The sequence below is a fragment of the Canis aureus genome, chromosome 30 (genome assembly GCF_053574225.1).
Source record: "Canis aureus isolate CA01 chromosome 30, VMU_Caureus_v.1.0, whole genome shotgun sequence".
NCBI classification, from domain to species: domain Eukaryota; kingdom Metazoa; phylum Chordata; class Mammalia; order Carnivora; family Canidae; genus Canis; species Canis aureus.
Window position 1 is genome coordinate 35,340,634 of NC_135640.1, and position 13,036 is coordinate 35,353,669.

The window sequence follows — 13,036 nt, forward strand, 5'->3', positions numbered from 1 at the left end:
GGGCTCTGTCCCAGGACCCTGAGATCATGACCTGAGCTGAAGGCAGACACTTAACCCACTGAGCCACCCAGGCACCCCAAATTTACACTATTTCATGTTGTATAGAATAGACAAAAAGTGAACGTGACCCCCCCCTCAGTAGGGGAGTGGCAGTAGGATAAGTCATGCTGTAACAGTATGATGACATATGCCACCATCCGAATGAGGTATCCTTGTAGTTACCAGTGTGACAAAGGCTCATAAAATAGGGACAAAAAAAGGCTAACTGAACAGTTATATACAGCTGTAGTCTTGGATTTGGGGGGGAGAATAAAAAAGGGGATTGTATGGAAGGGGCGAGGTCTAGAAGCCCTCATGGCTGGCCTGGTTTGTTTCCAGTTTTTCCTGGTTCTGAATGAAGCTCTCATGAACATCTTTTTGCACTTGGCTGTTTTTGCCAACATCCATCCCTCGTCAGAGGTAGACTGGCTGTGTTGGTGGGCATAGAGCTAAACCTTTGGACACACGAGTCTGCGTCCTGCTCATCTGTCTGCATTGGTACCAGAGCCTTAGACTGTAGTGCTTTAGAGCAGGTCCATCTGGCAGGACTGGGTTCTCTACACCAACCTAACCCTCTTCTCTTGCAGAATTTTTCTACCGTTGCCAGGTGGTTTTCCTCCAGATGAACTTTAGAATCATTTGTAAAGTGAAATCTTTGGGGGGTTTGACTGGTATTAGGTAACAATTATAGAATGTTTGGGGAAGAAGTGACGTGGTGATGCAATTGGCCTTCCCACAGGGAGTCGTGGTCATTCTCTCCGTTGAAAAAATGTTCACTTTTGTCCCTAAGAACTTAATCATTTTTTTTACACAAGTCTTCCCTGTGTCCTAAATACAGTAGATCGCCTGTACATGTATTTTGCTGTTGTGAATGGGATTATCTCCCACTATATGGTTTTAACCGGCTGTGGGTGTACAAAGCAATTAACTTACAGAGTTTGGAAACTAGCCATCTTAGTGAATTTATTTCTAAGGTTTTTTTTGAGCCAGTTGTTTTGAGTTTTGCAACTAATTAAGCATACATATCATCAATCGATACTAAATTGGTGGGTTTTCCCTGGCATTTTGCCATTCCAGCATTTTGCTGGAACACTAATAATGTTGACACTGGTGGTGTATTAGTGATAACGATGTCAGCTGCTGTAACAAAGCCCTCCAAAACCTAAGGACCACCAATAAGATAGAAGTTTCTCGCTCCTTTATCAGTTCAGCATGGTGTTCCAGACTGGGCCGGTCTCTTCCACATGGTTATTCTAGAGACTCAAGCCTGGGACTCTGCCATCTTTAACACATGGCTTCCAGAATTGCTCTGTTCGCTGTCATTCTGTTCCACGAGAAGGGGGAAGAGCATATAGGAGCACGCACAGAACTTAACGGCACACATTACCTCCATGCATCTCTTTAAGGCAGAAAAATATTCTCTGGGTGGAGCAGCCAGAGAATTCTGTTCTGGTGGCCCAGCTACAGGAAGAGAAACAGGGAGCATGATTAGGGTGAACGTGGCAATCCCTACCCCCGCCTGGCATGCACTGATTTTGGAGGGGGTACCTCCTATTTCACGGTTATCTCAGCCCTACGGGCCCAGCAGATTGCTGTCTCTCAGACACCAGTTTGGTCTTTATTTATTAACTTCAATGACTTCGTATCTTTAAAGGTAACTTTTTTTTTTTTAAGATTTTATTTATTTATTCATGAGAGAGAGAGAGAGAAAGAGGAAGAAGCAGGCTCCATGTAGGGAGCCCAATGTGGGACTCCATCCCAGGTCTCCAGGATCACGCCTGGGCCGAAGGCAGGTGCCCAACCGCTGAGCCACCCAGGGATTCCCTGACTTCGTATCTTTATGGAGCCAGAACGTAAGCCAGTTCATTACCTGATCAGTTCGTAAAGTGTTGGGTTGCTTTTCTCAGGGCCACACAGTTCTGTCTTAACTTTTTATTCCCGTGTTCTTGGTGATCATGGTCCTTAAACTGATTCTCCCAACGCCCGAGATACACCTCAGAAGTAAGTTGCTGGCAGGTACACTAATTCAGATGTGTGGAACAAGGAAGGAACACAGCATAGGAGCGGTTCACATTCAGGCTCACCACCAACTTCTGAGATCGAGACACATGTACTGGTGGTCTACCCAGCTCTTCACGCTCTGCCGTCTTGTCAGAGGAATCCAGTTACGTCTAGGGATCAAGTGGCGAAGCACTGCAGGGTGGTAGCTCCCATCGTCCAGCCTCAGCAGTAAGCGTTATTGTTCTAGGACTTCTCCCTAGTAATTCTGTTTTCCTTGACAGGGATTGACTCAGACATAGGCATGTGACCTTCTCTGACCTATGAGATGGGGCCAGCTGGCTTCTGGAAAGGGTTTCCTCTAATACAGAGAGGCAGGAAAGGAACAAATGCTGGTCTTTTTTTGTTCCTCTGCTTAATTGTGGGAGAATTTAGTGCCTGATGTGTGGCAGACATCTGAGGCCACAGCAGGAAAAAGCTGAGGATAAGTCAACTCACCATGAGGAGCATGTAAGCATGAAAAGGTTTGCGTCCTTTTAAGATGTCACTGAGCCCTCAGATTGGCCAAATAGAGGAATATGCTCCCCCAGACCAGTTTCTTGGCGTCAGCACTGTTGACCTTCTGTGGTGGGGCAGGGGTGCTGTCCTGTGCATTGTAGGACGTTTATCAACACCTTGGCCTCTGTCTACCAGAGGCCAGTAGCACATCCCACTTCCATTATAACAGCCAGAGGTGCCTCCAGACATTGTCAGGTGTCCCTAGGGGCAGAACTGTCCCGATTTGAGAACCACTGCTCTAGACTTTTGATTGTGAGGTGATCCATTTCTTCATTTAGAGTTGTAGAGTTGGATATGCTACACTTTACGGCCCAATGTTTGGTAACCGAGTCTGCAACGTCCGACCATCCTAAACCCATGGGAACCCGTTTCCTCTGTGGGCAGAAGCAGGCACACTTGTTTCTCAACAGTAAAGGCATTTGTGTGTCCTTAAAAGATGCGGAATGTAAAAAAAAAAAAAAAAAAAAAAAAAGATGCGGAATGTCCCATGCTGATGGGGGCCCTCACCTCTGCATTAGCACGGTTCTGGCTGGAATGAAGGTGCATACAGAGACTCTACAGAGGATTTTGTCTCTCTGGCCTCACTGGCTTCTCCCTCAGTGCACGAGCCCCATTATGTGTCTGAGGAGGTAGTGTTCCTTCAGCACCGTGTGTTCAGCCTCTTGGTTCTGAGTGTCCCAGGCAGTTTTATAGCTGTTGGGTTTTGGGGAGGAGAGCCCACTTGGGCTTGAATGGTGCACCGGTCACAATTCCCGGATGCCTTCTAGCAGCCTCCTTCCTCCCATCACCGAGAGCTTGTTCTTTAACTGCCACCTGCTTCTATTCAGATGGCTTATCACAGGGACAAGGAAGCAAAAGAAGAGCATAGAGAAGGGGAACCCCAGGTGGGATTCAGATCAGATTGAACAGGCAGGGGACGCCTGGGTGACTCAGTCGGTTGGGCGTCTGCCTTCGGCTCAGGTCATGGTCCCAGGGTCCTGGGATCGAGCCCCAAGTCGGGCTCCCTGCTCAGTGGAGGGAGTGTGCTTCTCCCTCTCCCTCTGCCCCTTCTCCCGCTGGTGTGCTCTCTCTCATTCTCTCTCTCTCTCTCAAATAAATAGGTAAAACCTTAAAAAAGAAAAAGATTGAACAGGCAGCATAGCATTGGAGAGACATGTTCTTCACATCCCAACCGCAACTCTGAGTTACAATTCCCTTTTTTTTTTTCTTTTAAAGATTTTATTTATTCATAAAAGACGGAGAGAGAGGCAGGGACACAGGCAGAGGGAGAAGCAGGCTCCAGGCAGGGAGGCCAACGAGGGACTCGATCCCGGGACTCCAGGATCACGCCCTGGGCGGAAGGCAGGCGCTCAACAGCTGAGCCACCCGGGCGTCCCTGAAGTACATTCCTTGCTGCACATGCAGATCACACGATCTCTGCTCCAGCGCCCTGCGATGCCCGAGGCCCTGTGGGTTGGCAGAACCAGAGCACTGGGGAGGACGTGTCCAAGCTCCACTCGGCCACTCTGAGCCCATTTTGCTTGACATTGAGGATTGGGAAGTGCCGCCCCGGGGATCTTGAGAAACCTCTGTGCGGGAGGAGATAACATTTAGTCTCCTTTGAGTGTGCCAGTTCTGTTCTTCTGGGTGTGAATTTTAGAGACTATTGAGTTCCTCCAGTTGAACTTTTGGGAACTGAAGCCTGTTTGGGATTGGCGATGAGACCCCTTCCCCCACGATACTCTTGCTGCTTTTCTGGCTCTGACTTTAACAAGTTGGTTTCCGTATAATAGGCTTTTGGTTGGTTTGTTAAATGTATCATTTGTATGTGGATTTAAAAAAAAAAAAGTTTAAAAAGCAGAAAAGGATTTGTGTTCAGAGCGAGTCACTTAGTATCTTAATGATATGCTTGCTTTTATTAGATCTTCTGGTTTGCGGTTACAAATTCTTAAGTATTTTAGTATCCTCTGCATCACGTATGTGTCATTGTTTAGTCCTGCCGGGCATGTTTGCCCCACGTGTTCACTTCCTTTCATGTGGCTCACTCTCCGCCTCCGCTGCCTTGCCCTCCTGCCACCCTTGTCCATCATTCCATCCCCTTGGCTCCTCGCCCCCAAGACAGAGTGATTCCCTTTAGCGAGCCCCCATTATGAGCTTGTCATTCATTGTTTTTCAAATCTGTCCTCCTCCAGAGGTGCCCTGCCACCCCTTTTACTGCTGAGGATGCTGAGGGAAGAAGCTCAGGCTTGCTTGAGGCTTGGTCAGGGGTCAGCGTACCGTGCTTCGGCTCAGCCGGCACAGCTGCAGAGCCCACGTGCAGGCGCACGGCTGGGGGTGGGGGGCTTGGGACCTGCCCTGCTGTGGGAAAAGAATAAGATGCGAGTCTGGAAGCGTGAAAGGCCTGACAGCTAGCCACCCCAAGTTTCCCTGTGGGAAGACAGGGGAGGTTGCTCTTAGTGGTGAGGGGGAGTGGTTTCTACAATCTAGATGTTGCAATAAACTCACAAGTGGAAAAATAAAGAGCAACATTTGGACATGTGTGTTGCCGCTTGCCTTCTAGGAGGTAGCAATGCCTCTGCTGTGTTGTGGTTTGGCTTTTGTGTTTGGAGAGAGGGAGGGAGAGAATCCGAAGTGGACTGCACTGCCCAGCACAGGTCCCGACAACAGGGCTCGATCTCACGACCCTGAGCTCATGACCTGAGCCTAAATCAAGAGTTTTCTGCCGCAGTATGGAGGTTCCCACGTCCTCTCCGCTGAGACTCTAGGGTGCACCGGTGCTTGTGTCACACGTGTACAGATGTGTGCATTCCTTGTTAAGCCTGCTGCCCTGGGGGAGTCGGAACAAGGAACATCTGGAACATCTTAGCTCCTTTTGAGTCCCGCCTGCACGACCAGGTCCCTGTGCTTCAGGACCTTGTGCCAGGCTGGGCCGCTAAGGAAGGGTGGTGCTCCAACCGGGCCCCAGGTCAGCTGGCTCCGAGCCTGGGCTCTGCGTCACATGTCCCCTGCCCTGGCCTCACTTTCTCATGAGTTAGACCAGCAAAGCCTCCCCTCCACGGCAGAGCCGACTCAGGCTCAGCTGAGAAAAATGAGTTTCCAAGACTGCCCCGCCGAGGCGTGGGCCCAGGCCTTGTGGTATCCGGGCCATGGTTCCCGGGGATGGGGATGCGTGGTCAGTGGCAGCTGCAGGTCGACCTGCCTGCTGTGCGCCTTCCTGGCCGGGCCTGGGGTAGCCACTGCCTTGGCCATCGGGCCGCGCTTCGTAAAGCCTCCCCTAGCATGTGTGCTCAGCCTCTGGTTGTGCTCCTCGCGGGCAGCGTGGTATTTGCTCAGAAAGCTTAAGTTAATATTAGCTGCAGCAATAAGATAAAACTGATGCAAAGGGAATAAAAATAATCCTAAGACGTTTTAAAAAGGAAGCAGTGTGTTCCAACGCGTCTCTACCGCCAGTGGAGGGGAGTTCAGCAGAGATTGCTGCTGTGGCCTGCTAGGAGCCCGCTGTCTTGCGAGCTGAGGTCGTCGGGTGTGGGTGTCGCAAGCCAAGAGTTGACTACTCACTCGGGGTCACCGCTCTGCAGGTTGGCCCCAGGCGGTCAGCTGATGCGTCAGTGCAGCGCAGTCGTGTTTCAATCCGTGACCTTTCTAAGAAGGAAGCTCTTCATTTACAGAGGGGTTGTGCCGGTGTCACTCCCCCAATCAAACAACAGCTGACTTTGTTGGTTCTCTGAAACCCCAGCTCCCTGTCGTGGCTGTTAGGGACCAATCATTTCTCCTCTTGTCTCTTGCCATCCTCCCCCGCCCTGCTCCCAAGCTGGCACTGTGGCCGAGTCACTGCCATTTCAGCCAAGGCATGACACTCTTTGCCATCTCCACCTTCCATACGTGGCCTACTTTAGTGTGGGACGCTCTGGCCAATTTGTTCGTACTCAGTGTCTGTCCTGTTTTCCTTCTGTCTGAAGGGCACCGTTGGTGTACCTTGGCAAGTATTTAATGACTATTCAAGTTTGTGCCACTTGGCCAGCCTCACTCGCTGCACAGCTTCGTTTTTGCGGCGTGAAACGAGCATCCTTTTAACGATGACCAACTTCCAGGAAGAGGACCTGCTGGTATTTTACCATTTGCTCCATGCGAGACCTGCTTTTAAATTGGCTTGCTTGTAGATGAGCACCTGGCATCCTGAGGTCAGTGTTATCATGGTGAAGAGCAGGTTTGGGTGATCTCCCTTAGGAACTTTTTAAAACCGAATATAAGTTACCCCCTATCCATATTGTTAAATCACCCTTAACATTTTTTTTTAGTTGTGATAAAACACACTTAACATACAATTTATCTTCACCATTTTTTAAGTGTACTAAATTACCTTTTGAGTCCATGGTCTGCCCTTTTGGAATCTTTAATCCTGTTTCTTACAGAAAACCCTTCTGAATTGTGCTGAGAGTGCTAGAGAACATCAGGCTGCCAGATAGCGTGATGCCAGAATAAAATAAAGTGCAGCGCAGACATTGTCTTGGGTGGAGCAAAGTGAGACACTTCCTGGTCTCCATTAATGAAGTGTGGCTGTGGCTCAAACCTTTCTTTTTCAAACTTACGTTTTGTAAATTTTTCATTATTTTATTTTAAGGTCAGCCTGCTGAGCTGATGCATACAATGAGGTCCAAAATATTACATCTTGATTGTAGCTCAAGGAATGTTTTTCAAAATAGTGTAGCTTTTAAGGAAAACAAGGAAGGGAGGTTTATTTCTGGTTTAATCGTAGCTCTTCCTTTCTGTTTAGCACTTTTCAAAGTGATTTTGAAAACATGGCCATTTTTTCCTTCCAGATTCATGAGTTTCCTTGAGTTATTTAGTCTATAGCTGAAGAACATTTCTCATCTTTGTTTTTTAACAAATGTTTCTCATCATTTTTATTCAGTGTTTATCATGTGTGTTGTATATATATATATTTCATAGACTGTGTTTGTATATATCTCTCTGTGCATCTATTAAGCTTACTTGGGTTTCTAGTGTCCTGAAAAACACAACCCAAATAATGAAAGTTCCCTGGAAATCCTCACTGGGCTTTCCCTGCTGGAGAAGCGCAGTGCCTGGATAGAGGCTGGCCTTCCCTAACCCACACCAGGGTTCCAGTCTCGGCAGCTCTCAAATACCCAGGAGGAAATCCGGAGTTTTGAAGTGCTAGAAGGTGGACTCAGTTCAGCTGGCTATTTAATTAAGGGTTAAAAACTCACACTCAGAGGCACCTGGGTGGCTCAGTGGTTTAAGCTTCTGACTCTTGGTTTCGGCTCAGGTCATGATCTCACGGTGGTGAGATCAAGCTGCATGTCAGGCCCCACACTGGTTGGGGAATCTATTTGGGATTCCCCCTCCCCACCACCCCTGCTCGCTTATGAGTGTGTGTGCACTCTCTCTCTCTCTCTCTAAAAGAAAAGGGGGAAAAAAGCCTCACACTCAAGAGAGGTTGGACCGAGTCCCTGGGTCCCTTCAGGATTTATTAAAAGGAGTCCCTTTGTTCTCTGGTGAGGAAAGAGTTTTCAGTTTGTTCAACATATAGACGTCACTCGGGAGTTCATGGTTCTTGGCAGCTCAGCTGCAGGAGCAGTTGGATGAAACAGCATTGGCTTCTTTTGTCTTTTTGGGTGATCAAATATATATAAAATTTACCATTTTAACTGTTTACGAGTGTACTGTTCAGTGGTATTCAGCGTGTTTACCTTGTACACCCAGCACCACCATCCAAAACTGAGACCGTTTCTATGAGACATGGGCTGCCCTTTCCCCACCCCCGCCTCCCAGGCCCCCAACCCCCACCGTTCCATTTCCCGTGCCTGTCACTTTGACAACACTACGGACCTCATGGAAGTGGAGTCAGTGTTCATCCTTTTGCATCTGGCTCATTGCACTGAGTGCAGTCTTCGGGGTTCATCCATGTAGCGTGCCTCAGGATTTCCTTCCTTGCTAAGGCTGAGTACTGGTCTACTGTGTAGACCACATTTTATTGATGCATTCATTGACATCTGGGTTGTTTTCACGTTTTGGCTATTGTAAATAGGGCTGCAATGAACAGAGGTGTGCAGATACCTCTTTGAATCCTTGCTCTCAGTTCCTCTGCACATGTGCTCAGAAGTGGAATTGCTGGATCATATAGTAATTTGGTAAACAAGTCAAACATTTAATCTTTTTTTTTTAAGATTTTTTTTTTTTAAGTAAACTCTCCACCCAATGTGAGGCTTAAACTTAATGACCCCATGATCAACAGCCCCATGCTCTATCGACTGAGCCGGCCAGGCGCCCCTGATCTTTTGAGGAGCCACCCTACTGTTTGCCCGGAAATGGCACCAGTTTACATTCCCACCAGCAGTGCACAGCACTCAGTTTTGAAACCTCCTAGGCCCAGGTTCTTCTAAATAGAACATTTTCTTTTTCAAAAAGCAGTGACAGCCATGGGCATCTGGCTTACTCTGAGAGAGGATGGCACAGAAGGCCTCCAATTTCCTCCTGAGAAGTGTTTTTCAGATCCTAAAAGTGGGCTGGCCACATGAGCCAAGCACTTCCTTAGTGCGGGGGTGCCTGAGTTGCCAGCTCCCAGGTAGCAGAGCTCCCAAGTCAGAGGTGGCCGACTCAAGAAATCCCCCATGGCTGGACCACCGCCCTGAGCTCTGAGTCTTCAGCAGTCAAAGTGGGGGGGGGGGGGGAATGAATCACTGGAGGACTCCTTCCCTTTTAAGTCTACCCTGAAAAATGGAGATGGTCACAGCCATGCATTAACCCCCAGCGAGACTAAAGATAAAGTCTTACAGAGGGAGAATTTAGGGGAACCAGCGTGGGGACCTTCCTGGTGGCCTTTACCACTGACCAGAGGCAACTGGCTCTTCCTTCACTAGCCCCACCCCGGAGTCTCTGCACACAGGGGAGGGGGGTGATGAGGGAGCAGACCACTGTTTCCTTAATGGCACCAAGAGTTGGCTTATGTTCCCCTTCTGGCATGTTTGTGAGATGCTACTTATTACTACTCACCCAGAAGGTGTGTTTATTTTTTAGAAGATTTTTCTTTATTTATTTTTGAGAAAGAGAGAGTGGACGTTCACATGAGCAGAAGGGAGGGAGAGGGAGAAGCAGGGTCAACCACTGAGCCACCCAGGGGTCCCTTGTGCTTCATTTTCAATTTGTCATCATAATAATGACACTGTGCCAGACATTGTGCTGTCCTCTTTGCATGGGGTGTCTCATTTGATGTGTGCAACTTTGTGAGGTGCCATGATCTCCATTTTTCTAGATGAAACCATAGCCAGAAAGTTTAAAGAGTTTGCCCAACAAGCAGATGGTGGAACTGGCATGCCAGGCCCTCAACCCCAAACTTCCCATATTAAACCAGCATTATAATAATTCAGTATTGTTTTTTTAGCCTAGCCTCCGTGTAGAAGCACCTGTTAAGTGCCAGGCTCTGTGCAAAGTGGGTTAGCACAAATGCTGTGACCTAGGCACGATTTCAGGCCCGTGATTAGTGATGAAAATGATGCAGAAGGGTTGGCTCTCCTAACTGCTCTAAGGAGCTGGCTGGCAAAGTCTGGCCACATCCTGACTCTAGGTGAGGAACTTAACTTGATTCCCCATCTCTGGGTGGCTCTGCTCTGCTCCTGAACTTGTGTGCTTTGATCTAACTTGACAGTCTGGTGGGTGAAAAGAATGGTATTGTCTTGTAGTCCTAATCTACATTTTTCTTACCAGGAAGGACAAGCACCTTCTCATTTTTCTAAGTACTATCTGTTTATATCTTTTGTTTTTGCTGAATTTTCAGCTCCGACAGCTTCCTTTATCTCTAGGTACCTCAGTGGCAGTGAGTCCCTCCCTGTCTCAGACATATGTGTTTGCATGGATTGACACCGACAGTATCCGGTGACCGACCCATTCCCTGTTTACTAGTCACGGCCTCAGCTCTTGGTTATGTTTCTTTTCCTATGTCTTTTTTCAAATCAAATCAAGTCACACAAATGAGATAGAAATAGCAAGCAGCCTCATTCATTTGGAATGGGTGGTTGTGGTTCACTGTGATTGCGTGTATGTGGGAAGGGGTTTATCAGTCAGGATAGTGAGGGTTATGCCACGGTAACAAACAGTCCCTCGTCTCAGTGAGTCATACACAGTTGGGTTCGGCCTCACTGGGTCAGCACACGGTTTCTGCTCTGTAATTTCTCAGGCAGCCAGGCTGGGAGAGGCGTCAGCTCAGCTCACATCTCCATGATCTTAGAGTCAAGGAGAGAGAACCCAACATGCTTTGAGTTGGCTTTTAAAGCCTGTGCCTGCATGACACGTATCACCCCACTCATCCCACTGGCCCGAGTAAGTCATGCGGCCACACCTGGGGTCAAAAGGGCAGAGGAATGGGATTCCGAACATCCACAGCCCAAGGAAGGCAAACACCATTGGGTCCCAGATAACCACCATGGGGGGTGCCCCATCTTTTCCACCTCAAACAGCAGAAGTCCTTAGAATACACTGAGCAGCACAGACATGCTGACTTAAAAAAAACAAATGGTTGAAGGCATCTGGGTGGCTCAGTTGGCTAAGTGTCTGACTTTGGTTTGGGTCATGATCGCAGCCTCCTAGGATGGAGCCCCGCATTGGTCTCCCTGCTCAGCGGGGAGTCTGCTTCTCCCTCTCCCCCTGCCTCTCCCCTCATTCTCTCTCTCTCTCTCTCTCTCTTTTCAAATAAAATCTTAGAAGAAAAAGGAAACACAAGTGCTTGATCCCGACAAAAAAGATTGCTTCAGGTGAAGACAGAGGCCCTCTTTCCTGCTCTTGAATCCCGTTATCGATGAGCCAGTCAAGTCGCAGACATGGTTTTCTAGAAGCCGAGTCTTCAGGACTGGCCGGGAGTTGATACTTGTTGAAGCCGAGTGATGGTTGTATGGCTGTTCCAACTGTTTTTCTATGTTTTTTAAAATGTCCATAATAAAATACAGCTTCCTGTGCATTTGGCACATTCATTTCCTCTCCGCCAAAGCTGTCTCACTTTGTTCTTATCCCGTTACAGCATGTGTTTCAAGTTACCTCAGGATTTGTTTTGACAGAAGAACATTTAAAAAAAATTATTTTGGGGGCCCCGGGGTGGCTCAGTTTGTTAAATGTCTGACTCTTGACTTTGGCTCAGGTCATGCTCTCAGGGTGATGAGATCAAGCCCCCCAGTGGGCTCCATGCTTGGTGAAGAGTCTGCTGGGGACTCTCCCTCTCCCCCTCTCCCCTCCTCACATTCATGCACTCACACTCTCAGTCTGTCAAATAAATTAAAATCTTTAAAAAAATATTTTGTTGGTTTCCCTTTGTTTTAAAATATCAGACATTTACATACAATGTTTTAAGGTGTCTCTTGATGATCTCTAGTTACATGGGGGTGTTTTTGAGACATGGGTTTATTGAATTGGAGAGTTCAGTTAGACTACAGGCTTGTGATGAAAAATATTATTTTCCTTCCTTTCCCTTTACCTCCTGCATAACCTCAGTGTATGTTTTAGGGGCAGGATCATTTTCCTTGTTTATAAAAAGAAAGCTGTCACGGCCCTAAGACCATATGGTCCAGGGGCCAGCAGTTGGGAGACAGAGATAGAATGCAGTTGGCATCACACACGTCTTATGACATTCTTCCAGAATGCCTGCTTTGTTTTAGGCTCTGTGCAGAGCGCTGCTGAAAACCGCAGAGAGGAAGACAACAGACCCGGCCCTCAGAGAGTTGCTCACCGCCTAAGGCAGCCCCGGCGCAGATAATCATTAGAACAGTGTTGTATTGGTGACAGATGGGATGGACACATGGGACCCAGCGCAGGAGTAACTAAACTTGGGCACCCTGCTGGGGATGGGGGGACATTCCACCTCCACGAGAGGGGATGCTAAGTCTCCTGCGGGGAAGGAGGTTGGGGCAGAGAAAGTGCGCAGGCAGGAATCACAACTGGATCTGTGTTGCTACAGTTTGAAGCTGATGAATTAAGAGATGGGGGCGGGGGAGGGGGGCAAAGCAGGCAGGACTCATGCTATGGAGGCCTTTGAGTGGCTTTTTAAGAAGCGTGGACTTCACCCTGTAGGCTTTGAGCAAATATTTGTGGATCATTCCATAATGACAGACACTTTGTGTTCTAAGATTGAGTCATGAGGACCCACCCAGACGCAGCAGTGTGCCAGTGGTCACTCGAGGCTGTGCAGGGAGGCAGTGATCCACTCACACTCCTGACCATGTTTCTCAGGTACCCCCAGTACTTGGGCTGCTTGAGCGCAGACGAGGCCTGTGTCCGGCTGGCAGAGGCCTGGCTCAGGAATCCTGTTGTTGCACCCCAGCAGGGTTGGGCCTTTCTCCAGTGGGATGTGGGTCCCTCCCAGCAGGATCACCACTGCTAAAGATTCCAGGACTCGTGGCCTAGAAGTGTGCCCCCCTCCCCCCGCATTTCTTCTGGGGTAACCCCTCAGAGCCACCTG

General features: G+C 48.5%; 1 protein-coding gene across 5 annotated transcripts in view; it reads left to right on the plus strand.

The window, feature by feature from the left end:
* DOP1B (DOP1 leucine zipper like protein B) overlaps positions 1 to 13,036 on the plus strand; it is a 105,405-nt gene that overhangs the window by 17,002 nt on the left and 75,367 nt on the right. The window lies entirely within an intron of this gene.